The sequence below is a fragment of the Saimiri boliviensis genome, chromosome 7 (assembly GCF_048565385.1).
Source record: "Saimiri boliviensis isolate mSaiBol1 chromosome 7, mSaiBol1.pri, whole genome shotgun sequence".
NCBI classification, from domain to species: domain Eukaryota; kingdom Metazoa; phylum Chordata; class Mammalia; order Primates; family Cebidae; genus Saimiri; species Saimiri boliviensis.
This window is the reverse complement of record NC_133455.1, coordinates 105,887,973-105,915,614: the sequence shown is the minus strand read 5'-3', so window position 1 is coordinate 105,915,614 and position 27,642 is coordinate 105,887,973. Positions and strand designations below refer to the sequence as shown.

General features: G+C 37.3%; 1 protein-coding gene across 5 annotated transcripts in view; it reads right to left on the bottom strand.

Annotated features, from left to right (window-relative positions):
- Positions 1–27,642, bottom strand: part of TMEM117 (transmembrane protein 117) — a 515,768-nt gene that overhangs the window by 76,700 nt on the left and 411,426 nt on the right. The gene's annotated exons all lie outside the window — the stretch shown is intronic.

The window sequence follows — 27,642 nt, the reverse complement described above, 5'->3', positions numbered from 1 at the left end:
CCCGTCTCTACTACAAGTACAAAAAAAAAAAAAAAATTAGCCAAACACTGATGTGCACCTGTAGTCCCAGCCACTTAGGAGGCTGAGGCTGGAGAATCACTTGAACCTGGGAGGTGGAGGTTGCAGTGAGCCGAGATCATGCCACTGCACTCCAGCCTAGGCAACAGAGCAAGACTTTAAGAAAATAAAACAAAAAACTTAAGTGCTTTTTTAAAAGAGCAATTAGAAAATGTTATAATAGTATCTCTTCCAAGATTTTTCCCTAAAGAACATTAAGACAATAATTACGGAACAAATAATTAACAACAACAATATTAAAAAATGATTTTGGTTAGTACAGTAAGTGTCCCAAGAAAACATTGGTATGTGGCTCTTAGTAAACATGTACATTGTTTACCAAGGGTAGTGGACATGCAACCTAAGGAGATAAGGCAGATGGTGAATGGTTGAGGAAATCTTTGTAGAATTATCCTTCTACAAAGGACGGGGATAGTTACACCAGACACATAACCATCCCCAAGACATGATAAGCTCCATATAGGGAACACCTCTAAATGTCAACAATGTAGCCTGTTCTCATAGGACATTTATTATCCATGGCTTGTGGTCTAGTGACCTCTCTCCATGTCAGAGCATCTGCCCCCTGCTATAAGATATTAGGACGCTGACATTTTCTCTTACATATCTTTGTAGCCACCATAAAATCTTGCATAAGTATACACGGATAGAGTTCAAGGGTTAGTTGAAACTAAAGCATTTTTAAAAATCAGAAAAATACTCAAATTAGTCTTTAACACTGACTTTTAAAGTAGATCAGAAATGTGGGTGGTGAAAATTTTATCTGCCAGAGAATTGTCTGTAATGTAGTTATGCCTGTGCTTTCAGGGCTAAACTGATAACTAGATACTGTTTAGAATTATAAGAAAAAAAATTATTTCAAATATATTTAATCAGATAAAAAATACAAGAAATAAAAAGGAAAACAGAAGAAAAAACAGAGGTGAAATAACATCGTAGAACACATACCCATTTTGGCGATTAACAAAACTGGTTTTGCTCTCTAATGTCTTATAATAATTGAAAATCATACAAAATAATAGGAATCTTCATAGAATTTTCTTTTCAATTGTACATAGTGCAAACTTCTAAGCCAAAAATTTGGTTTTCCTTTTCACAACTTCTTATTTGAAGCAATTTATACTTTGATATAATATATATAAAGAAATCCTTTTTATATTTTTTCTCATGAATGAAAAGATACATTATTTTTTAAAATTTTAGAAAATGAACATTCCTATTAAACCTCATTATTTTATTAAAATGGCAAATTTTCAAAAGAATTTGACTCATGACCTCTAAAATATAAAGAGTACAGATTGTCTCCTGTTATGGCTTAGAGTAACTTTGATCACAGAAACTCAAATGAATTAAATAATTATGGGAAAAATTCTAACTATTATAATTCAGTAGACAGAAATTGCAAGTATTATATAGTAAGAATAGTGGGACTTATGCAAAATTTTCTCCAGGTTAAGTCTATGTGTTTTTTATTTTGTTTGAGTTTGAGAAACCTCAAGCAACTCTGAATGAAATCACCATATTTTTTTTTCCAAGAAGAAATATGACAACCTCCATGAAGAATAGATAAATATTGATTATTATTAAAAGTTTTTTTGGTATTAAGGGTATTTTCTCAACATTCTTGGCTTTTCAAATGCATTTCTCACAAGGATGCTATGAATATATATGAACATATATACTTTACAGGATGCACTCATATCACTGTATAGGTTGGTAAACAGTTGGGGTCCCAATTTTCTGGTGTCCCACTTTCTTTGCCTCCCCAGCCTCCTTCACAGAACCTTTTGCCTCCCTGTTATCCAGCACTGCCTGGTTAACCTCCGGTGAAAAAAGGGTATTCTAATACTTCATGCCAGTGTCTATTCTACTGGTCAGAGCATATAATCCACAAGTTATTATTTTTAATATCATTACTGCATTTTCACCTGGAACTTCCTTACTCTAATGTTACTTCATGGGTCTAAATATGTTAACTGTTACTATAAAATTAAATATTTATTCAGAGGCACATTTTTAAGTGTGAAAGTCTGGGAGTTTGGAATAAGTGTCTGCTGAGCAATTAGAAACCTCATCTATTACAATTGTTATAAAGGAACTATTCTAGGAGTTAGCAAGATAGCAGAATAGAAGATCCTCTACTCATATCTTCCCACAGAACAATAATTTGGCAGCTATCTATGGAAAAAAGTACCTTTGTCAAGCTTTGGGATTCGGATACGAAGTTCAAGACTGATCAGGGCTGTTCTGAGAGGGCAAGCCTGTACCCAGTCAGCAGGCTTATGAACAGTGGTCCTGGATACAGATCCAGAAACAACCTATTCCCCTGTGAACTTGGCTACAGCTCCATTTGGCCTTGGTCCTGCCACCAGAATCATCCACCAAGGAATGAGGGAGGAGTCATGCCCACATGCACTTTGTACAACAGACCTGTTGGTCTCAGCCCCAGCTGTGGACCCTAAAGTGGCCCTATAATTGAGCTCCAGCCATTCTCACCTATAGTCTGAGAGCATTTCTGACGACACAGGGACCTTCTAAAAGATATGTCCATTCATGCCCTGGTGGCAGTCCCAACTTAGGTCCCACTGTACATACTGAAAGAGCCCTTTAACTTGGTTCCAGCTCCTCTCAGCTGTGATCTGAGAACAGTTCTGTCCACCAATGGACTTTATAGAAAACATGCTCATCCATGCTCCCAGCAATAGGCCAGCTGATCTCAGGCTGAATACAGATCTTAAAGTAGACCTGTGATCCATCTCCAGCTCTGCTTGGACGCAGTTGGGGCAGTCTTGCCCAACCAAGAACCTGGCAGGAGGTACATCTGTCTGTGACCCTGGAAAGAGACCTAAAAATGCTCAACTCAGCTGTGGACCCTGAAGCACCCCTGTAACTCAATTCTAGCCCCCCTCAGCCATAGTCCAAGACCAGTTCTGCCTGACCAAGGATCTACCTAGTGACACAGTGGGAGCCCTCCTAAGAACTTGGAGAGAAAAACATTCAACAGTATACCTGGTAACAGCCCTGCCATCTGTGGAGCCAAGTGTTGAATCTAAAGCACACCCTTGCCCTAGTGCCAGTTCTGCTGCCCAAAGTCCAATCCATCTTGAGACGAGACCATATATATTCTGCTCCTTGTATGAACCAGCAAAAGTCACATGACCCAGAAGAAATCGTATCAGGCTGGGAACCTTGAAAGGGAAGGTCAAATGGAACAGAACAGAGGCCTCAGAGGCAACACAACATATCTACAACCATCCGATCTTTGACAAACCTGACAAAAACAAGCAATAGGGAAAGGATTCCCTGTTCAATAAATGGTGTTTGGAAAACTGGCTAGCAATGTGCAGAAAGCAGAAACTGGATTCCTTCCTGACACCTTACACTAAAATTAACTCCAGATGGATTAAAGACTTAAACATAAGATCTAACACCATAAAAACCCTAGAAGAAAATTTAGGCAAAACCATCCAGGACATAGGCGTAGGCAAGGACTTCATGACCAAAACACTAAAAGCATTGGCAACAAAAGCCAAAATAGACAAATGGGACCTAATCAAACTCCACAGCTTCTGTACGGCAAAAGAAACAGTCAGTAGAGTGAATCAGCAACCAACAGAATGGGAAAAAATTTTTACAGTCTACCCATCTGACAAAGGTCTGATATCCAGAATTTACAAAGAACTAAAACAGATTTACAAGAAAAAAACAAACAAGCCCATTCAAAAGAGGGCAAAGGATATGAACAGACACTTTACAAAAGAAGACATACAGGAGGCCAACAAACATATGAAAAAATGCTCATCATGACTGGTCATTAGAGAAATGCAAATCAAAACCACATTGAGATACCATCTCACACCAGTTTGAATGGCGAACATTAAAAAATCTAGAGACAACAGATGCTGGAGAGGATGTGGAGAAATAGGAACACTTTTACACTGTTGGTGGGAGTGTAAATTAGTTCAACCATTGTGGAAGACAGTGTGGCAATTCCTTAAGGACCTAGAAATAAAAATCCCATTTGACCCAGCAATCCCATTACTGGGTATATACCCAAAGGATTATAAATCGTTCTACTATAAGGACATGTGCACACAAATGTTCATTGCAGCACTGTTTACAATAACAAAGACCTGGAACCAACCCAAATGCCCATCAATGATAGACTGGACAGGGAAAATGTGGCACATATACACCATGGAATATTATGCAGCCATCAAAAACGATGAGCTCGTTTCCTTTGTAGGGACATGGATGAACCTGGAAACCATTATTCTCAGCAAACTGACACAGAGCATAAAATCAAACACCGCATGTTCTCACTCATAGGCAGGTGTTGAACAATGAGAACACATGGACACAGGGAGGTGAGCATCACACACTGGGGTCTGTTGGGGGGAAATGGGGGAGGGACAGTGCAGGGTGGGGAGTTGGGGAGGAAAAGCATGGGGAGAAATGCCAGATATAGGTGAAGGGGAGGAAGGCAGCAAAGCACACTGCCATGTGTGTACCTATGCAACAATCTTGCATGTTCTCCACATGTACCCCCAAACCTAAAATGCAATTAAAAAAAAAAAGAAAGAAAGTGAAGGTCAATATCTGCTAAAGCCAATCTGTAAAGATTTGAGTAGGTATTTTTTCTTTAAATGCAAACACAAAAATGCAAAGCTACACAGATAATAAAAAATCAGATAAACATGACACCACAAAAGCAAAGTACTAAGTGCCATTAACAACCGTAAAGAAATTTACATCTATGAACTGTCTGAAAGAGAATGCAAAACAATCATATTAAAGAAAATCAATGGGATGGAAGGGGAAACAGACAACTAAATGAAATCAGAAAAAGAATGCATGAACAAAATCAGTAGTTAATAAAAAATAGAAATCATAAAAAAATAGAAATCTTGGATTGAAGAATACAAATGACAACTGAAAAATTCAAAAAAGAGGTACAATATCATATTTAATCATGCAAAAGAAAAAAATTAGCAAACTTAAAGACAGGTCACATTGAATTAGTCAGTTAGAGAAACAATTAAAAAAAGAGTAAAGAGGACATCCTGGGCTGAACTTGGCGACTCAGGCCTGTAATCCCAGCACCTTGGGAGGCCAAGGCAGGTGGACTGCTTGAGGTCAGGGTTTGAGAGCAGCCTGGGCAATATAGTAAAACCCTGTCTCAAAAAAAAAAAAAGAAAAGAAAAGAAAAGAAAAATCAGCCAGGCAGAGTGGTCTGCACCTGCAGTCCCAGCTACTCAGGAGGCTGAGGTGGGAGAATCATGAGCCTGGGAGGCAGAGGCTGCAGTAAGCCAAGATCACACCACTGAACTGCAATCTGGGTGACAGAGTGAAGCCCTGTCTTAAAAAAAATAAAAGAGAGAGCATACTAACCTATGGGTATCATCAAAATAATAAATATGTGATTTCTGAAAGCCGCAAGAGAAGAGACAAACAGATGGTTTATTTAAGGAAATAATGTCTGAAACTTCCCAGAGAGATATAGACATCCTGATTCATGAAGCTCAAAGAATCTAAAGAAGGACCCTCCCAGAGAATATTTTTTTGAGACACATTACAGTAGTTCCCCTTTATCCCTTGGTTTCACTTTCAATGCTTTCACTTACCTGCAGTCAACCACAGTTTGAAAATAATAAATGGAAAATTCCAGAAATAATTCACAAAATTTAAATTGCATTCTGTTCTGAGCAGAGTGAAGAAATCTCACACTGTCCTGCTCTTTCTTGTCCAGGATGTGGATTATACCTTTTTCCAGCATATTGACACAGAGCATGCTTTAGTCACTTAGTAGTCATCTGTTATCAGATTGACTGTTGTGGCGTTGAAATTTGTTTTCAAGTAACACTTATTTTACTTAATAATGGCTTCAAAGCACAAATGATGCTGGCAATTTGGATATGCCAAAGAGAAGCCATCAAGTGAAAAGGTAAAAGTTATTGACTTAATAAAGAAAGAAAAAAAATGGCATGCTGAGTTTGCTAAGATCTATGGTAAGAACAAATCTTCTACCCATGAAATTACGAAGAAAAAAAATTATTCTAGTTTTGCTGTTGCACCTCAGACTGCAGAAGTTATAGTCACAATGTGTGATAAGCAAAGATGAAAAAGGCATTAAATTTGTTTCCAGAAGACATAAACAGAAACAGTTTCCAACTGATGGCAGCCTTAGAATGTATTCCTCACAGAGGGAATGCTTTATGATCAAATTGACAAAAGTCTTAAAGAGGGAAACTTTAGAGCAGCAAGAGAAAAGAGACTCATCAAAAAGAAGGGTACCCTGATAAAACTATTGGCGAACACCTCAACAAAAAACGTTGAAAACTGGGAGAGAGTGGAATGATGTATTGAAAGTGCTGAGGAAATGAACAGTCAAAAAGGAATTCTATATCCAACAAGCCTGTCTTTCAGAAATGTAGGCGAGAAAAGGACTTACCCATACAAACAAAGGCTAAGGGAATTAATTGCCACTAGATCTGACTTGTAAAAGAATGTTAAAGGTAGAATTTAATGCTAACTTGAACTGAAAAGATGCTAATTAACATCATAAAAACATCTATATGTATAAAATTCACTAGTAAAGTTAAAAATATAGTCAAGTTCAGAATACTGTAATAGTTGTATATAAACCACTTGTAACTTAGAGAAGTTAAAAAACAAAAGTATCAAAAATAACTATAGATACACTAATTTGTTAAAGATATACAACATAAAGAGATGCACAATGTAACATCAATAGCATAAAATGTTGGAGAGTAAAAGTGTAGAGTATCTGTATGTAACTGAAGTGAAGTTCTTATCAACTTAAAATGGAATGTAAGATCTTTTATGCAAGCTTCATGCTAACTACAAAGAAAAAACCTTTAGTAGATATACAAAAGACAGGAAGAAAGGAATTAAAATATAAGATTATAGAAAATCATCAAAATAAGAAGGAAGACAGCAGGAGAAAAAGAAAGGAAAGAATAGCAAAACATTTTAAAAAGTGGAAGTCATAAATCTTTACCTATCAATAATTAGTTTAAATGTATATGGATATTCTTTAATCTAAAAATGCAGAGTGGCTGAATAGATTAAAAAAGCAAAAACAAGAGCCAATTATACGCTCCCTATAAGAATCACTTCAGTCTTAAGGACACACATAGGTTAAAATGCAGGAATGGAAGAAGATAATCTAATGAAATGGTAACCAAAAGACAGCAGGGTTGGATATATTTATATTAGACAAAATGGACTTTTAGTCAAAATCTGTCACAAGAAACAAGTAAGGTCATTATATAGTAACAAAGGGTCAATACATCAAGAGAATGTAACAATTTTAAATATGTCTGTATCCAGTACCAGGACATCTAAACATACCAAGCAACTACTAACAGAAGGGAGAAAAGTGACAGTAATACAGTAATAGTAGGACTTCAGTTTCTATTTGCAATAATGAATAGATCATACAGATCAAAATCAGCAACTAAACAATGGACTTGAATAACACCATCCAGCAAATGAATAACAAATATATTCAAAACATTCCATCTGAAGCAGCAAAATGAACCTTCTTCTCCAGCACACATGAAACATTCTTCAGCACAGATTATATGTTAAGCCACAAAACAGTACTTAATAATTTTTGTAAGATTAAAAGAATTTCAAGTATCTTTTCTGACCACAATGGTATGAAACTAGGTATCAAAAACAGGAAGAATTTTGTAAAATTTACAAGCATATGAAAATTAAACAACATGCTACCTGAACAACCAATGGGTCAAAGAAGAAATCAAAAGGAAAATCAGAAAGTATCTTGAGACAACAAAAAATAAAAACAGAACATACCCAAACTGATAGAATACAGCAAGTACAGTTCTAAGAGGGAAGTTTATAATAATAATTGCCTGTATTAAGAATAAAGAAAGATCCCAAATGAAATACTAAATTTTATATTTCAAGGAACTAGTAAAAGAAGAACAAACTAAGGCCAAAGTTAGAAGATAGGATGCAAAAAAGATCAAGGCAAAAAGAAATCAAATAGAGAATTTTTAAAAAATGAAATACCAGCAAAGCTAAAACTTGGTGTTTTGTAAAGATAAACAAAACTGATAAACCTTTAGCCAGACCAACCAAGAAGAAAAGAAGGGACTCAAGTAAAATTATAAGTAAAAGGAAAGACATTAAACTTGATACCAAAGAAATACAAAGGGTCATAAGAGACTACTCTGAATAAGAGTATTCCAACAAGTTGGAAAACCTGGAATAAATGGATAAAGTTCTAGAAACATACAAGTTACCAAGACTGAATAATGAAGCAGAAAACCTCAACAGACCGATCATGAATAAGTGACTGAATCAGTAACCAAAAACCTCTAAAGAAAATCCCAAAACCTGATAGTTTCACAAATGAATTATATCAGAGATTTAAAGAGGAATTAATATCAATCCTTCTCAAATTCTAAAAATTCAGAAGGAGAGGATATCTCTGAACTCATTTTATGAAGCTAGCATTATTCTGATACTGAAGTCAGATATGGATACTATAAAAAAAGGAAAATTATAGGTCAATATTCGTAATGAACATAAATACAAACATTTGATAACATTTTTAAGAAACTGTTATCAAGCCAAATTAACAGCACTTTAAAAGAATAACATGATCCAGTGACATTCATCCTTGGGAAGCAAGGACATGTTAGCGTACACATCAGTAAATGTGATGCGTCGTGTTAACAGAATAAAGGATACTAATTATATGACCATCTCAAATGCAGAAAAAGTATTTGATAAAACTCAATATTCTTCCATTATAAAAACTCTCAACTAATTAGGTTTAGAAGAAATGTACCTCAACAGAATTAAGGCTATATAGCAACCTCCCAACCAACATCATACTTACACAGTGAAAAGCTGAAAACATTTACTCTAAGATCAGGAACAAGAAAAGATGCCCATTCCCATCATTTCTATTTGACATGGTACTGAAAGCATAGCCAGAGCAATTAGGCAAGAAAAGGAAAGAAAAGATATCCAAATAAGAAAGGAAGAAGTTAAACTGTTTCTGATTGCAGATAACATGATCTTACAAACAGAAAATTCTAAAGATTCCACCAAAAACAACCTGTTAGAACTAATAAGCAAATTGAGTAAAGTTGCAAGACAAAAAAAAAAAAACACATACAAATGCTAGTTGTGTTTCTGTATACTAATAATAAACCATCTAAAAAAGAATCAAAACAATCCCATTTACAAGAGTAATAAAGAATAAAATTATTGGAAATAAATTTAACCAGAGTTGTAATATCTGTACACTGAAAATTGTAAGACATTGCTGAAAGAAACTGAAGAAGAGACAAATAAATGGAATGATTCCTATCTTCAGAGATGGGAATAATTAATACTGTTAAAATGTTCATACTACTCTAAAAAAAAAAGTCCATAATATTAAAATAAATCTACAGATTCAATGTAATCCCTATAAAAATTCCAATGGCATTTCTTCATATAAATCAGAAAAACAGTTCTAAAATTAATATAAAACTACAGAAGATGGTGAATAGCCAAAGAAATCTTGAGAAAGTAGAGCAGGGCCAGGCACAGTAGCTCATGCCATAGTATCAGTGCTTGGGGAGACCAAGGTAGGAGGATCTCTTGAGGCTGGAAGTTGCAGACCATCCTGGGTAACATAGGGAAACCTCGTTTTTATAAAAAAGAAAAATTAAAAACTGGCTGGGTTATGATGGTGCATGTTTGTAGCCCCAGCAACTCCAGAAACTGAGGTGGGAGGATTGCTTGAGTCCAGGAGTTTGAGTTTGCAATGAGCTATGACTATGCCACTGCACTGCAGCCCAGCTGACAGAGGGAAATCCTGTCCTTAAAAAATAAAAAAATAAAAAAACTGGAGACATCAATCCTTCTGATTTCAAATTATGTTACAAAGCTATAGTAATCAAAGCAATATGCTACTGGCATAAAAATGAGATACACAAACCAATAGATTAGAGAGCCAGAAATAAACCCATACATAGTCAACTAATCTTTGAAAAAAGCACTAAGAATACAAAATAGGAAAAGAATGGCATTGCAATAAATGAATATCCACATACAAAAGAAAGAAATTAGACTCCTACATCATACACAAATATTAACACAAAATAGATTAAAGACTTAAATGTAAAGCCTGAAACCATAAAACTCTTATGAGACAGGGAAAAAGCTCCTTGACATTGGTATTGGCAATAATTTTTTGGATATGACACCAAAAGCAGAGGCAAAAAATAAGTAAATAAATAAACAAATGAGATATCAAAGTAAGAAACTTATCTACAGCAAAAGAAACAATCAACAAAATTAAAAGGCAAGTTATGAAATGGGAGATGGTTTTGCAAACCTTATGTCTGACAAGGGGTTAATATTAAAAATGTATAAGGAACTCATACAACTTAATAGCAAAAATGAAATAACCTGGTTAGAAAATGCGCAAGGGATGTGAATAGACATTTTTCCGAAGAAAACATACAAATACCCAACAAGTGTATAAAAAGGTGCTTTACCTCACTAATTATCAGGGAAATACAAATTAAAACCACAATGACTTATCACTGTTAGAATAGCTATTACCAAAAAGATAAGGTCTAACCAGGGTTGGTGACGGTGTTAAGGAAAGGGATCCCTAGACTGGATGTCGTGGTTCACGCCTGTAATCCCAGCATTCTGGAGGGCCAAGGCAAGCAGATCATGAGGTCAGGAGTTCGAGACCAACCTGGCCAACATAGTGAAACCCTATCTCTACTAAAAATACAAAAAAATAGGTGTTCGTGGTGGCAGGTGCCTGTAATCCCAGCTACTTGGGAGGCTGAGGCAGAAGAATTACTTGAATCCGGGAGACAGAGGTTGCAGTGAGCTGAGATTGTATCATTTCACTCCAGCCTGGGCGACGGTGGGAGACTTTGTTGAAAGGAGAGAAAGGAAGGAAAGAAGGAAGGACGGATGGAAGGGCGGAAGGAAAGGCAGAAGGAAGAGAAAGAAAAGGGAAAAGGGATCCCTTTTATACTGTTAATGGGAATAGGAATGTAAATTGATTCAGCAAGTATGGCAAACAGTAAGGAGGTTACACACAAAAATAGGACTGTTATACAATCCAGCATTTCCACTTCCGGATACATATCTAAAGGCAATTAAGTCAGCATCCTGATGAGATAGCTTCACTCTCTTGTTTATTGCAGCATTATTTGCAGTAGCCAAGATGTAAAACCAACTTAAGTACCTTTTAATGGATGAATGAATAAAGAAAATGTTATACACACACACATACACACACACACACACACACACACACACACACACACGGATAGTATTCAGCTTTAAAAGAGATTAAATCCTTCCATTTGCAACATGGATGCACTTGAAGAACATTATGCTAAATAAAATAAGCCAGAGCTACAATGACCCATATTGTATGATATCACTTATATGTGATATCCGAAAAAGTAAAACTCATAGAAGCAAAGAGTAGAAGGATAGTTATCAGGGGTTAAGAGTGGGGAAAATTGGGAGATGCTGTTTGAAGTATACAAACGTTCAGTTATAAGATGAATAGGTAAAGCAACAAAGATCAAAAGAGACAAAGAAGGACATTACATAATGGTAAAAGGATCACTGCAACACGAAGAGCTAACAACTCTAAATATATACGCACCCAATACAGGAGCACCCAGATACATAAGGCAAGTTCTTAATGACCTACAAAGAGACTTAGACTCCCACACAATAATAGTGGGAGACTTTAACACCCCACTGTCAATATTAGACAGATCATCCAGACAGAAAATCAACAAGGATATCCAGTACCTGAATACAGACCTGGAACAAGCAAACCTAATAGACATTTACAGAACTCTCCACCCCAAATCCACAGAATATACATTCTTCTCAGCACCACATCACACCTACTCTAAAATTGACCACATAATTGGCAATAAATCACTCCTCAGCAAATGCAAAAGAACAGAAATCATAACAAACAGTCTCTCAGACCACAGTGCAATCGAGTTAGAACTCAGAATGCAGAAACTAACTCAGAATCACACAGCTTCATGGAAACTGAACAACTTGCTCTTGAATGTTGACTGGATAAACAATGAAATGAAGGCAGAAATAAAGATGTTCTTAGAAACCAATGAGAACGAAGACACAACATACCAGAATCTCTGGGACACATTTAAAGCAGTCTCTAGAGGAAAATATATAGCAATGAGTGCCCACATGAGAAGAAAGGAGAGGTCGAAAATTGACACCCTATCATCAAAATTGAAAGAGCTAGAGGAGCAAGACCAAAAAAACTCAAAACATAGCAGAAGACAGGAAATATCTAAGATCAGAGCAGAACTGAAGGAAATAGAGACACAAAAAACTCTTCAAAAAATCAATAAATCCAGGAGCTGGTTTTTTGAAAAGATCAACAAAATAGACAGACCACTAGCCAGATTAATAAAAAAGAAAAGAGAGAATAACCAAATTGATGCAATAAAAAATGATAAAGGGGAGATCACCACAGATTCCACAGAAATCCAAACCATCATCAGAGATTATTACAAACAACTCTATGCACATAAATTAGTAAACATGGAAGAAATGGATAAATTCCTGGACACCTACATCCTCCCAAGCCTAAACCTGGAAGAAGCCGAAACCCTGAATAGACCAATAACAAGGTCTGAAGTCGAGGCAGCAATAAAGAGCCTACCACCCAAAAAAAGCCCAGGTCCAGATGGGTTCACAGCTGAATTCTACCAGACATACAAAGAGGAGCTGATACCATTCCTTCTGAAACTATTCCAGACAATCCAAAAAGAGGGAATCCTTCCCAAATCATTTTACGAGACAAACATCATCCTGATACCAAAACCCGGCAGAGACTCAACAAGAAAAGAAAATTTCAGGCCAATATCCATGATGAACATAGATGCAAAAATCTTCAATAAAATACTGGCAAACCGATTGCAACAGCATATCAAAAAGCTCATCCACCATGATCAAGTAGGATTCATCCCGGGGATGCAAGGCTGGTTCAATATACGCAAGTCCATAAACATAATTCACCGCATAAACAGAACCAAAGACAAAAACCACATGATTATCTCGATTGATGCAGAGAAGGCTTTTGACAAAATTCAACAACCCTTTATGCTAAAAACCCTCAATAAACTAGGTATTGATGGAACGTATCTCAAAACAATAAAAGCTATTTACGACAAACCAACAGCCAATATCATACTGAATGGGCAAAAACTGGAAGCATTCCCTCTGAAATCTGGCACTAGACAAGGATGCCCTCTCTCACCACTCCTATTCAATATGGTACTGGAAGTTCTAGCCAGAGCAATCAGGCAAGAAAAAGAAATAAAAGGGTATTCAAATTGGAAAGGAGGAAATCAAATTGTCTCTATTTGCAGATGACATGATTGTATATCTGGAAGACCCCATCATCTCAGCCCAAAATCTCCTGAAACTGATAAACAACTTCAGCAAAGTCTCAGGATACAAAATCAACGTGCAAAAATCACAAGCATTCCTGTACACCAGTAATAGACTTCAAGAGAGCCAAATCAAGAACGAACTGCCATTCACAATTGCTACAAAGAGAATAAAGTACCTAGGAATACAACTAACAAGGAACGTAAAGGACCTCTTCAAGGAGAACTACAAGCCATTGCTCAATGAAATAAGAGAGGATACAAACAGATTGAGAAACATTCCATGTTCATGGTTAGGAAGAATCAACATTGTGAAAATGGCCATACTGCCCAAAGTAATTTACAGATTCAACGCTATTCCCATCAAGCTACCAATGACCTTCTTCACAGAACTGGAAAAAAACACCTTAAACTTCATATGGAACCAAAAGAGAGCCCGCATAGCCAAGTCAATTCTAAGCAAAAAGAACAAAGCAGGAGGCATCACACTACCGGACTTCAAACTATACTACAAGGCTACAGTAATCAAAACAGCATGGTACTGGTACCAAAACAGAGATATAGATCAATGGAACAGAATAGAGGCCTCAGAGGAAATACAACATACGCACAACCATCTGATCTTCGACAAACCTGACAAAAACAAGCAATGGGGAAAGGACTCCCTGTTTAATAAATGGTGTTGGGAAAACTGGCTAGCCATGTGCAGAAAGCAGAAACAGGACCCCTTCCTGACACCTGACACCAAAATTAACTCCAGATGGATTAAAGACTTAAACATCAGACCTAATACCATAAAAACCTTAGAGGAAAATCTAGGCAAAACCATTCAGGACATAGGTGTAGGCAAGGACTTCATGACCAAAACGCCAAAAGCAATGGCAACAAAAGCCAAAATAGACAAATGGGACCTAATCAAACTCCACAGCTTCTGTACGGCAAAAGAAACAGTCAGTAGAGTGAATCGGCAACCAACAGAATGGGAAAAAATTTTTGCAGCCTACCCATCTGACAAGGGGCTGATATCCAGAATTTACAAAGAACTAAAGCAGATCTACAAGAAAAAAACAAACAAGCCCATTCAAAAATGGGCAAAGGATATGAACAGATACTTTACAAAAGAAGACATACAGGAGGCCAACAAACATATGAAAAAATGTTCATCATCACTGGTCATCAGAGAAATGCAAATCAAAACCACATTGAGATACCATCTCACACCAGTTAGAATGGCGATCATTAAAAAATCGGGAAACAACAGATGCTGGAGAGGATGTGGAGAAATAGGAACACTTTTACACTGTTGGTGGGAATGTAAATTAATTCAACCATTGTGGAAGACAGTGTGGCGATTCCTCAAGGACCTAAAAATAGAAATCCCATTTGACCCAGCAATCCCATTACTGGGTATATATCCAAAGGATTATAAATCATTCTACTACAAGGACACGTGCACACGAATGTTCATTGCAGCACTGTTTACAATAGCAAAGACCTGGAACCAACCCAAATGCCCAACGATGATAGACTGGATAGGGAAAATGTGGTACATATACACCATGGAATATTATGCAGCCATCAAAAACGATGAGTTCACGTCCTTTATAGGGACATGGATGAACCTGGAAACCATCATTCTCAGCAAACTAACACAAGAGCAGAAAATCAAACACCGTATATTCTCGCTCATAGGCGGGTGTTGAACAATGAGAACACATGGACACAGGGAGGGGAGCACTACACACTGGGGTCTGTTGGGGGGAAATGGGGGAGGGGCGGGGGGTGGGGAGGTGGGAAGAGATAGCATGGGGAGAAATGACAGATACAGGTGAGGGGACGGAAGGCAGCAAAGCACACTGCCATGTGTGTACCTATGCAACAATCTTGCATGTTCATCACATGTACCCCAAAACCTAAAATGCAATAAAAAAAAAAAAAAAAAAAAAAAAAAAAAAAAAAAAAAAGAAATAAGAGAGGATACAAACAGATTGAGAAACATTCCATGTTCATGGTTAGGAAGAATCAACATTGTGAAAATGGCCATACTGCCCAAAGTAATTTACAGATTCAACGCTATTCCCATCAAGCTACCAATGACCTTCTTCACAGAACTGGAAAAAAACACCTTAAACTTCATATGGAACCAAAAGAGAGCCCGCATAGCCAAGTCAATTCTAAGCAAAAAGAACAAAGCAGGAGGCATCACACTACCGGACTTCAAACTATACTACAAGGCTACAGTAATCAAAACAGCATGGTACTGGTACCAAAACAGAGATATAGATCAATGGAACAGAATAGAGGCCTCAGAGGAAATACAACATACGCACAACCATCTGATCTTCGACAAACCTGACAAAAACAAGCAATGGGGAAAGGACTCCCTGTTTAATAAATGGTGTTGGGAAAACTGGCTAGCCATGTGCAGAAAGCAGAAACAGGACCCCTTCCTGACACCTGACACCAAAATTAACTCCAGATGGATTAAAGACTTAAACATCAGACCTAATACCATAAAAACCTTAGAGGAAAATCTAGGCAAAACCATTCAGGACATAGGTGTAGGCAAGGACTTCATGACCAAAACGCCAAAAGCAATGGCAACAAAAGCCAAAATAGACAAATGGGACCTAATCAAACTCCACAGCTTCTGTACGGCAAAAGAAACAGTCAGTAGAGTGAATCGGCAACCAACAGAATGGGAAAAAATTTTTGCAGCCTACCCATCTGACAAGGGGCTGATATCCAGAATTTACAAAGAACTAAAGCAGATCTACAAGAAAAAAAACAAACAAGCCCATTCAAAAATGGGCAAAGGACATGAACAGATACTTTACAAAAGAAGACATACAGGAGGCCAACAAACATGAAAAAATGCTCATTATCACTGGTCATCAGAGAAATGCAAATAAAACCACACTGAGATACCATCTCACACCAGTTAGAATGGCGATCATTAAAAAATCGGGAAACAACAGATGCTGGAGAGGATGTGGAGAAATAGGAACACTTCTACACTGTTGGTGGGAATGTAAATTAGTTCAACCATTGTGGAAGACAGTGTGGCGATTCCTCAAGGACCTAAAAATAGAAATCCCATTTGATCCAGCAATCCCATTACTGGGTATATATCCAAAGGATTATAAATCATTCTACTACAAGGACACGTGCACACGAATGTTCATTGCAGCACTGTTTACAATAGCAAAGACCTGGAACCAACCCAAATGCCCAACGATGATCGACTGGATAGGGAAAATGTGGTACATATACACCATGGAATATTACGCAGCCATCAAAAACGATGAGTTCACGTCCTTTGTAGGGACATGGATGAACCTGGAAACCATCATTCTCAGCAAACTGACACAAGCAGAAAATCAAACACCATATATTCTCACTCATAGGCGGGTATTGAACAATGAGAACACAAGGACACAGGGAGGGGAGCACTACACACTGGGGTCCGTTGGGGGGAAATTGGGGAGGGGCGGGGGTGGGGAGGTGGGAAGAGATAGCATGGGGAGAAATGACAGATACAGGTGAGGGGACGGAAGGCAGCAAACCACACTGCCATGTGTGTACCTATGCAACAATCTTGCATGTTCATCACATGTACCCCGAAACCTAAAATGCAATAAAATAAAATAAAATATATATAAAAAAAAGAAGAAGATGAATAGGTTCTGAGGATCTAATGTACACCATGGTAGCTATAATTAATAATACTGTAGTTTTACTTGAAATTCACTAGGAAGGTAGGCATTGTCTTCACCACACACATACACACACAATGGTAACTGTATGATGAATGTGTTCATTAATTTGATTGTTGGGATATATATATATATGCATATCAAATCATGTTGTGTACTTTAAATATATACAATTTTGTTAATTACACCTCAATACAGCTGTAAAAGGCAGTAATTCTTGTTCATGCAAATAATCTCATTGTGAATGAAGTAACTAAAACTTTTTATAATTTGATAAAATTTTTATAATTTGGTAATTAGAATTTATCATAACATTTTGTGTGAGAGATTCCTGAAGCCAAATCAGCACCAATTTACTTCTCAGATGTTTGCATTATTTGATGCATTTATACAATATAAAAAGCTCTTTCTAAGAGCTCTTGATACGTGGTTTTCTGGCTTTATAATGTACTTCCATTTTGACACAGGGTATTGCTACAGATCTCAGGAAACAGTTACTGGTAACATCTTATTACTCCAAAGAGAAATTAAAGGAGGTATTCTGCCTGGTATTTAATATTTAATTCTTCAAAAAGAATAAAAATGGCAATCATTAAATATGAATACATTCAGCTCAGAGAAAAAGACCTAAAACTAAAATCTCAAGAGAATGGAAAAAAGAAAAGAGGGACCGAAATACTTTAATTGGTCATGCCGCCTCCAACATTATGCTCAGTGTGTTATATAGCTGTAACTGCAGAAGCAAATGTATTGCATGCCATTTGTTTTTCTGAGCCACTTCTTATAGAATTGATAGACTTTACCATGCTATGATAATTCATTCAAAACCATTGGTTTGAAAAGCCAGGGCTCAGTTAGTTAGGTTACATAAAAACAGTCACTTTTCTGTAAAACTACCATGAAGGAAATAGTAATAATAGCAGATTATGGTTTCAGAAATACAGCACTTAAGTCAAGCACTGGTATAAGGTCATTATACAAATTAACCACAAATTAACTCATGTAATGTTTACTACAGCCCCAGTACCATCCCACCCAATTTACAAGTGCTAAAACGGAATCACAGAAAGTTTCAATAACTAAATCAAACTTATAATACATACTTTATAAATTATATAACATATATGATAGAAATGATATAAGATGCTTCGAACCCAGGCTGACTCATGACAGTTTTTATCATAAGCACTGCTTAGGAAGCACTTGAATATTATCCTCCTGTTATTATGTTTGTAGCTAGGATTTCATTCATTTTGTTTTTCATTATAAGTATACTATTGTAAAATTATCATCCAGAAGTACTTAACATTGAAAAGTAAAGCTCACAGAGATTGTCAAGGACCAGCAGGGGACAGTTAAAAGGAAATTTCATGGCAGTGAAAATGGAACCTCATGGATGCTGACCATCAGTGCACCATGCTTGGGTTTTTATTTAACCAGTATGGTGGAAAAATATTTATTCTGGATCATACTTCTTGCGGGGGGCGGGGGAGGGGGGGTTCAACTCCTGTTTTTAAGTCGTATCCAATTAAACAATTATCTGGATTATTTTCCTTTCAGGCTGCAGCCACTGCCAGCATGACACACTGGCTCATCAATTCCACTCTCTCTGGTTTCTGGCCGCTAGTCAAATGGAAAGAACTCATACATAATTATCAGCTTCGTGGTTGGAATCTTCATTATCATGATTCCAAATTTCCAGTTAGTCTATTTCCTTTTCCTCATTTGTTGCTAATACCTTTTAGGTTAATAGAAATTAGAATGTGAGGCTAAGAAGGGTTAACAGAGCCTTTATAATCCAATGGTTCCTAACCTCTGAGGTGGGCTCCTGAGAATCATAGAGTTGTTGCTAAAGAAGTGGGAATGCATATGTGCACTAAGATGTCAGTGAAGTGAATAAATAAAATGCTTCCACAGAAGTTAGGGCACCTGCTTGTGTCACAGGGGCTGCCAGTGACAGAACTGATAAGAATTTATATCTACTGACACTAAAGATTTGCTTTGTAGTAGACCACTTTTTCTGTTCAGCTAAAAATCTGCAGAAATTCTCAAAAATATAATATCATCTTGATATCATTTGTTGGAAATACACATTTTAGAGCCTACTTGTCTATATTATATGGGATTAGAGACATAGTAGCACATGTAAATAAATCCAGATAATCTCCTAAAACAAGGTTTAATTCATAGTCTTAACTGCTCCTTTATTCTAACTCCTGGGTTTTTTAAAATATGGAACTTTAGGTATCCAAATTTATGGATATTGTTTTCTTTCATTCATTACCACTTACGATAGACTTCTTGAGTAGTCAGCCTGAAAGCAGTAATTAAATCAAAAGAGAGGGAACTGGCATTAGGTTTAGATAATCCACCAAGGGCTGACTCATTTATGGTTAACTATCATGCATTTAATTTTCATTAAACTGGTAACAAAAATGTGCAGAATTATCTAATATAAGCTGATTGCCAAAATTTGATATTCTTTCTCCTATCGAAGATAGAAACTTCATGTGATTCAACATAATAAATGTGCTTTTATGTGTTTAAATACATTAACTATTATTCATGTTCTAAATGTTTATAATCTTTGATTCTAGTCATATATTCCTTATGCTCATGCTGCACAATTATAAAATCTTAAAGGAAATAAAAATCACTTTTTTTCTTTTTACAATACTCGTGTTAAAATTTTGGAATGCAACCAAAAAAGTCAAATGCTGTATCAGTTTCTTACCGAAAATAAAGATCTGTGAATCCTGCGAAAATGGAAAGGTTTAAAGTTAACACTACAATAAAAGAATACATGAAGTGGAATAGCAAACTTAATTTTATAATTAAATTATGATACGGTCTCACATATCAAAATGCTAAATACATGAAACAAAATGACAATTGAATTTAAAACAATTAAATGTCATAATTTCTAACCATGTTGTTTATGGAAAAAAAAAAAAAGAACAGGCAAAGCAAAAATGTGCTTTCCTTTATTTTTCACTGCAAAACCAAGAACCAGTTCAAGCATTCAGTTGCCTGTGTACACTAAGTACCAGCACACGGAAGTCACAGATGGCCATGAAAGAATGCCAACACTTTTTGCTTGTTTTAATGATCAATGTTGCCACTGCAAGTCTGTAAGAAAAGCAATCACCACTCATGTACTCAAGCCAGTTTATCCTGAAATATATGGGTTTACTGAACCCTAAAGCCCAGCTGATGAAGTCAATGTTGCTCTTTAGGAAGTGGGTAAGGAAGTGATTGGGTTCCCTTCTGTTTTCCTACTCTTGAGATCAGGAAACATCAAGGGAGCAAAAAGGTAATGTTTGCCAAGTGACCTAGTGAAAGAGCACAGCTTTTCCATATGGCTTTCAGTAAGTAAATGCTGCTGCTGGTTTTTGGCCAACCTGAACACATTTGTTAAGATAGCATCCTTGAGAATGGAGATGCAGTTATTAACTTATCTTGTTTGTGACTCCATTGAGATCTGGAGTCTGTAAAGAAAATTACTAGACTCTAATGTTGTCCATTAAAGTAAACATTTATGTGTTATTTATCTTTGTAGATCTCTATTACTTCAATAAGAAAAGAACCCTGAGCACAGCAGCACCTCAAAAGTGCTAAACAAAATAAACTGAAGTAACAACTTGGTAATGCTTGCTCTTGATAGAACATAAAAGAGGTGGCTGAAAGGGTACCTCTGGGTTGGAGCATTTGGCTACTCAGATAGTAATATATGTGAACAGTGTCCCAGCATCCTAATGTATGTAAACAATGTCCCCTGGAGTTCTGCAGTGCCCAGCCATTGCAACTATGTTGGACCCGGCACATTGGCAAACTCCATATGAAAAGTGAAGACTGAAACAACTGTATTATTGCAGTGGATTGAATTCCTCTACCTATGTCTCAAGGATGTTAGTTTACTGAGAGGCACTTAAAAGTAGCTTATCAGTATAGAACATGGTTAACATTGGTTAAGAAGAACCATTTTAGTTTCTTTGTGTTTCACAGTTTTCGAGTATAGAATAAAAAATAGAAAAAAAAAAATCAGACCTAGTAGATTGCAAAGCCATTAGGAGATGGACTGTGCCATTTATTATTGACTACCAATGACTGGTACATTACTGCTGCTTAATAACTAGCTGAATTAATAAATTCATCTATTTAACCGCAGGTGAAAAATGTTCATTCTTTATCATCCACCAAGCTCAGATGCTACCGCAAATAATGGTACTTTTCCTCTTTACCAAGTAAAGAGGCTTGGTGCATTGCAAAATTCAGTTGGATGGATCTAATGGGCATGTTAATCCTGTGTGTCTCTTAGTAAACTCACCAGCCCAATTTTTCTTACCAGTGAATTACCTTGTACATAGTAAATAATTCACGAGTTCAACAGAGGGAAATTTTATTAGTCTGTTTTCACACTGCTGATAAAGACATACTCAAGACTGGCAAGAAAAAGAAAGAGGCTTAATTGGATTTATAATTCCACATGGCTGGAAGGCCTCAGAATCATGGAGGGAGGTGAAAAGCATTTTTTTTTTCTTTGAGACCAAGTCTCACTCTGTCGCCAGTCTAAAGTGCAGTGGCACTATCTTGGCTCACTGCAACCCCCAACTCCCAGGTTCAAGTGATTCTTCTGCCTCAGCCTCCTGAGTAGTTGGGATTACAGGCTTGTACCACCACACCCAGGTAATTTCTGTATTTTTAGTAGAGACAGGGTTTCATCATGCTGGCCAGGATGGTCTCAATCTCTTGACCTCATAATCCACCTGCCTTGACCGCCCAAAGTTTTGGGATTACAGGAACGAGCCACTGTACCTGGTGGAAAGACACTTCTTACATGGCAGCAGCAAGAGATAAATGAGAAAGACACAAAAGTGGAAACCTCTGATAAACCCATCAGATCTCGTGATACTAACATGAGAGTAGCACAGGACAGACTGACCCCCATGATTCAATTACCTACCCCTCTTTCTCTCCCACAACACACAGGGAGATACGATTCAAGTTGAGATTTGAGTGGGGACACAGCCAAACCATATCATTCTATCCTGTCTCCTCCAAATCTCACATCCTCACATTTCAAAATTAATCACGCCTTCCCAACAGTCTCCCAAAGTCTTAATTCATTTCAGCATTAACCCAAAAGTCCACAGTCCAAAGTCCCATCTGAGACAAGGCAAGTCCCTTCTGCCCATGAGCCTGTAAAATCAAAAGCAAGCTAGTTACTTCCTGGATACAACGGGGGTACCAGTATTGAGTAAATACAGCCATTCTATATGGGAGAAATTGACCAAAACAAAAGGGTTACAGAGCCCATGCAAGTCTAAAATCCAGTGGGGCAGTCAAATTTTAAAGCTCCAAAATGATCTCCTTTGACTCTAGGTCTCACATTCAGGTCATGCTGACACAAGAGATGGGTTCCCATGGTCTCGGGCAGCTCTGCCCCTGTGGCTTCGCAAGGGACAGACTCCCTCCTGGCTGCTTTCATGGCTGGAACTGTGTATCTGTGGCTTTTCCAGGTACACAGTGCAAGCTGTTGATGGATCTACCATTCTGGGGTCTGGAAAACAGTGACCTCTTCTCACAGCTCCGCAAGGCAGTGCTCCAACCCTGTGGGGGGGCTCTGACCCTGCATTTCCCTGCTGCACCTCCCTAGCAGAGGTTCTCCATGAGGGCCTCATCCCTGCAGCCAACTTTTGCCTGGGCATTTCCATACATGTTCTGAAATCTAGGCAGAGGTTCCCAAACCTCAGTTCTTTCGTGCACCCACAGGCTCAACACCATGTGGAAGCTGCCAAGGTTTGAGGCTTCCACCCTCTTAAGCCGCAGCCCGAACTGTACATTGGCCCCTTTCAGCCATGGCTGGAGCAGCTGGGACACAGGGCACCAAGTCTCTAGGCTGCACACAGCACAAGGACCCTGGGCCCACCCCACAAAAACCATATTTTCCTCCTGGGCTTCCAGGACTGTGATGGGGGGCACTACTGTGAAGGTCTCTGACACGGCCTGGAAATACTTTCCCCATGGTCGTGGGGATTCACATTAGGCTCCTTGCTACTTAGGCAAATTTCTGCAGGTGGCTTAAATTTCTCCCCAGAAAATGGTTTTTTTTTTTTTCTATCACATAGTCAGGCTGCAAATATTCCAAACTTTTATGCTCCGCTTCTCTTATGAAACTGAATGTCTTTAACAGTAACAAGTCACCTTTTGAATGCTTTGCTGCTTAGAAATTTCTTCCGTAGATACCCTAAATCAAGCGTCCCCAAGCTTTTTACACAGGGGGCCAGTTCACTGTCCCTCAGACTGTTGGAGGGCCGCCACATACTGTGCTCCTCTCACTGACCACCCATGAAAGAGGTGCCCCTTCCTGAAGTGCGGCGGGGGGCCGGATAAATGGCCTCAGGGGGCCGCATGCGGCCTGCAGGCCGTAGTTTGAGGACGCCTGCCCTAAATCATCTTTCTCAAGTTTAAAGTTCCACAGATCACTGGGAGGGGCAGGGGAGCAAAATGCCAGCAGCCTCTTTGCTAAAACATAACAAGAGTCACCTCTACTCCAGTTCCCAACAAGTTCCTCTCCTCCACGGGGACCTTATTTTCCATATTGCTATCAGAATTTGGGCAAAGCCATTCGATAAGTTTCTAAGAAGTTCCAAACTTTCCCGTATTTTCCTGTCTTCTTCTGAGGCCTCCAAACTGATCCAACCTCTGCCTGTTAACCAGTTCCAAAGTCACTTTCACATTTTTGGGTATCTTTACAGCAAAGTCTCACTCTACTGGTACCAATTTACTGTATTAATCTGACACTGACATACCCGAGATGGAGAAAAAAAAAAGAAGTTTAATTGGACTTACAGTTCCACATGGCTAGGGAGGTCTCTGAATCCTGGTAGAAGGCAAAAGGCACTTCTTACATGGTGGTAGCAAGAGAAAAACAAGAAAGAAGCAAAAGCAGAAACCCCTGATAAACCCATCAGACCTCCGGAGACTTATTTACTCTGATGAGAGTAGCACGGGAAAGACAGGCCCCCATTCAATTACCTCGCCTTTGATCCCTCCTACAACACCTGGGAATCCTAGAAGCTACAATTCAAGTTGACATTTGGGTGGAGACACAGCCTAATCTTATCAGAAATATACAAAATATTCTCTACTAATCATTACTGCAGGTATAAATTATTACCGCAAGATTGGTAACAAAAGTCATAATAAACATATGGCAACAGATTAATGCCCATTGATACAGACAATGCCACGAAGAACTATATCCATTACTATTTACTTAAGGAAAATAAAATAATACCTACAATACTCCAGACATTGTCTTGACTTTTAAAAATGCAAAGTAGAATTTTCTTAACTAACTATATCAAGTTGCATCTTTTATCTGTCGTTAAAAGCACTCTTAAAAAAGAAATGAAAAAGTAGGATGTTGTCAAATGGCGTGAACAGGACAAAAGCACGTTTGATTTCTAAATAGGATGAATTTCTATAGAGGTTAAAAATAAGGTTCTGATAAAATTTTGTGACCTTGATGAAGACAAAATGTTTACATAAATCAAGGCTAAGAACAAGAGTATGTTTGAGTTGCATGTGAAACATCTCTTGAAGAGGATATATCATCATGAGACTTTCCACCAAGAAATATATTTTGGTAACTCCCCCAAAATACCCCTAAAAGAGACAATGTTTTCCATGATAAGGGACACATGACGTAATGGCTAGGAAGATAGATATTATAAACATAAAATACTTTTCTGTTATGAAAGAAAACTATAAACAGAAGGAACACAAACAATTCCCTTATAGACAAATATTTAAAGGAGGTAATGTCATGTCACAAAGGAAGATCAAAAATTTAGTATTAGGAGTCATATAAGACATATTTCATTCTTAAATTCTAAGGAAAAAAATTTGTAAAGCACTCAATGCTTTATTACTATAGAAATATATTCAGTTTCTCTTGGAAACTTGTGAATATGCTGACTTATTTAAAACTAATTCAGGAAAAACTGGGAAAACAACCATACTTCACTCAAAAATAAGGAAAATGCATGTAGCACTTGTGATCAGGGGACCTGCTCATCTGTTTGATTGAATTAATAATTGATGGTTGGCATTTTAAAGGCAAATCATCAGCCTTGTTTGGTAAATCCAGTGGAGAATATTAAAGCTATATAAAAAGTATAATTTCATCAAAATTTAGAAATTATCTTAACATAAAATGTTACTTCAGGTAATGTAAAAGACTGGAAAATAGGATTTCTTTTTGAATATGTAACTTACATTGTCATGTAGGCAAAGGCACAGAGAATACAGGAAATATTTCATGAGCAACCACCATGATAAGGATATAGAGCTAAAATATAAAGACCTGGGACTGTTCTCTGCCTTTGAGTAACTTGCTATCAATTGAAGGATGCCAATGTATACACAAATAACCATACCTCAGTAAAAAAGAAAAAATGCTATAGATGTTTCTAAGAATATCTGATTTGATTTTTATACATGAATGAAGGGTGGCTGAGAGTTCTTATTAAATTGGACCTAAAAGATAGATAAATTTCTACAGTCGAAAGGATACTGCAGGCAGGAAGACAAATGACAGATATTTCCAGTTTCTAGACTACGTGAATAAAAGAATTGTGAAGCCATTAACTGAACTGATAAATAGAAAATAGAAATGACATATGAATTTGGTTTTGCATTCATTGTTGAGTTTAAGGAACTGGCAGGACATCTATATAGGGATTAACAACAGTCAGCTGGAGATAGTAATCTAGACCAAGAAAAGGTCAGGGCCTGAATTTTGAATCTTTCAAACAAAAGTTAAAGCCACAGTGATGAATGATGTTTTTCAGGTAAAAAAAATAAATAAATAAAAGTAAAAAGTGTATACAGGGAAAAACAAAAATAGAATTTTGAAGATTATTGCTTTTTATGGTGCATTCCAAGACTGATTGAGACTAATAAGGTGTAGCCAGAGATAGATTAAGAAATCCAGAGGAAACCAATAAGAAGCCAGAGAAGGAGAGAATTTCAGGAACAAACTAGTGGCCAAAAACTCCAAAACCACATGGAAGTGTTATAGGATAAAGACTGAAAATGACCACAGTTGAAGACATTTCTTTCTGTAACACAAGATTGCTTTGAAAATTGCAGGCCGGGCACAGTGGCTCATGCCTGTAATCCCAGCACTTTGGGAGTTCAAGGTGGGCAAATCACCTGAGTTTAGGAGCTCACGACCAGCCTGGGCAACACGGTGAAACTCCATCTCTACTAAAACACAAAACATTAGGTGCACGTGACGGCGTGTGCCTGTAATCCCAGCTGTTCAGGAGGCTGAGGCAGGTGAATCACTTGAACCTGGGAGGCAGAGGTTGCAGTGAGCTAAGAGTGTGCCACTGCACTCCAGCCTTGTCAACAGAGCGAAACTCCATCTCCAAAAAAGAAAAAGAAAAAACACTGCAAACTTGGATTTGAATATAGTTTCAGATATTTTCTTTGTAAATTCAGATATGGGCTTAATTTGTGTTCTGCTCTGTCTCTCTTGGTAAAGGGGAAAGAAAACTAATGAAAATCATTTCGGATAGTTTATTTAAAACAATTTGGCTGCAACTGGCCAAAGCAATTGGCAACTTTGTTAGAGTACTCAAATATCTGAAGCAAAGGTATTTAGTACTTTAATTTTCCATTATGTTCATGGATGAAGAAGAGCATTCAAAACTTATCCAGGTATATTAAAATGCTATCGAATATCAAGTCATTTCATTTTGTAGAAACATATTTCTCAGTAGTAGCTTTTGAGTTAGACTTGATCATTTCCTTACTAAGGGAAAGTTGTTGTCATTAATATTTTGAGGAACAACAATATATGGACACAAAATTATAAGATACAAATATATCTACTCCTGAGCACTTTATAACATAATTAGGAAATGGGCTATAATTTAATTAGGTAGAGAAGACCATCATGCACTTCTAACTTAATGAGAAATAAAAGAAAGTCTCAAGGAGGCCCTAAAATTATCCATTGCCTTGAAGGATGAGCAAATAAAATCAAGAGAAAGGATCATGTTATATCTAGTGATAAAATTAGCAATTAACACCATTGTGTTGAGGGGACATGGATTGGGTTTAATCCATGCTTATCCAAGCAAAATGAGATTAGATATTTATAGGTGAAACCATATTTCTGATGGACTTAAAATTCTTAAATTCTTAAAAATTTTCAATGAAGAACTTTTTTTTTAAGCTGGGAACCTACACGTTATTTCTGTTACAGGTTCCAGTACTTGCCCCAGCCCTAGTTAGCTGTGGGTATCACAGACACTCATAGGCAAGAATGGGGAGAGGCCTGCTTCCCCACGAATCACATC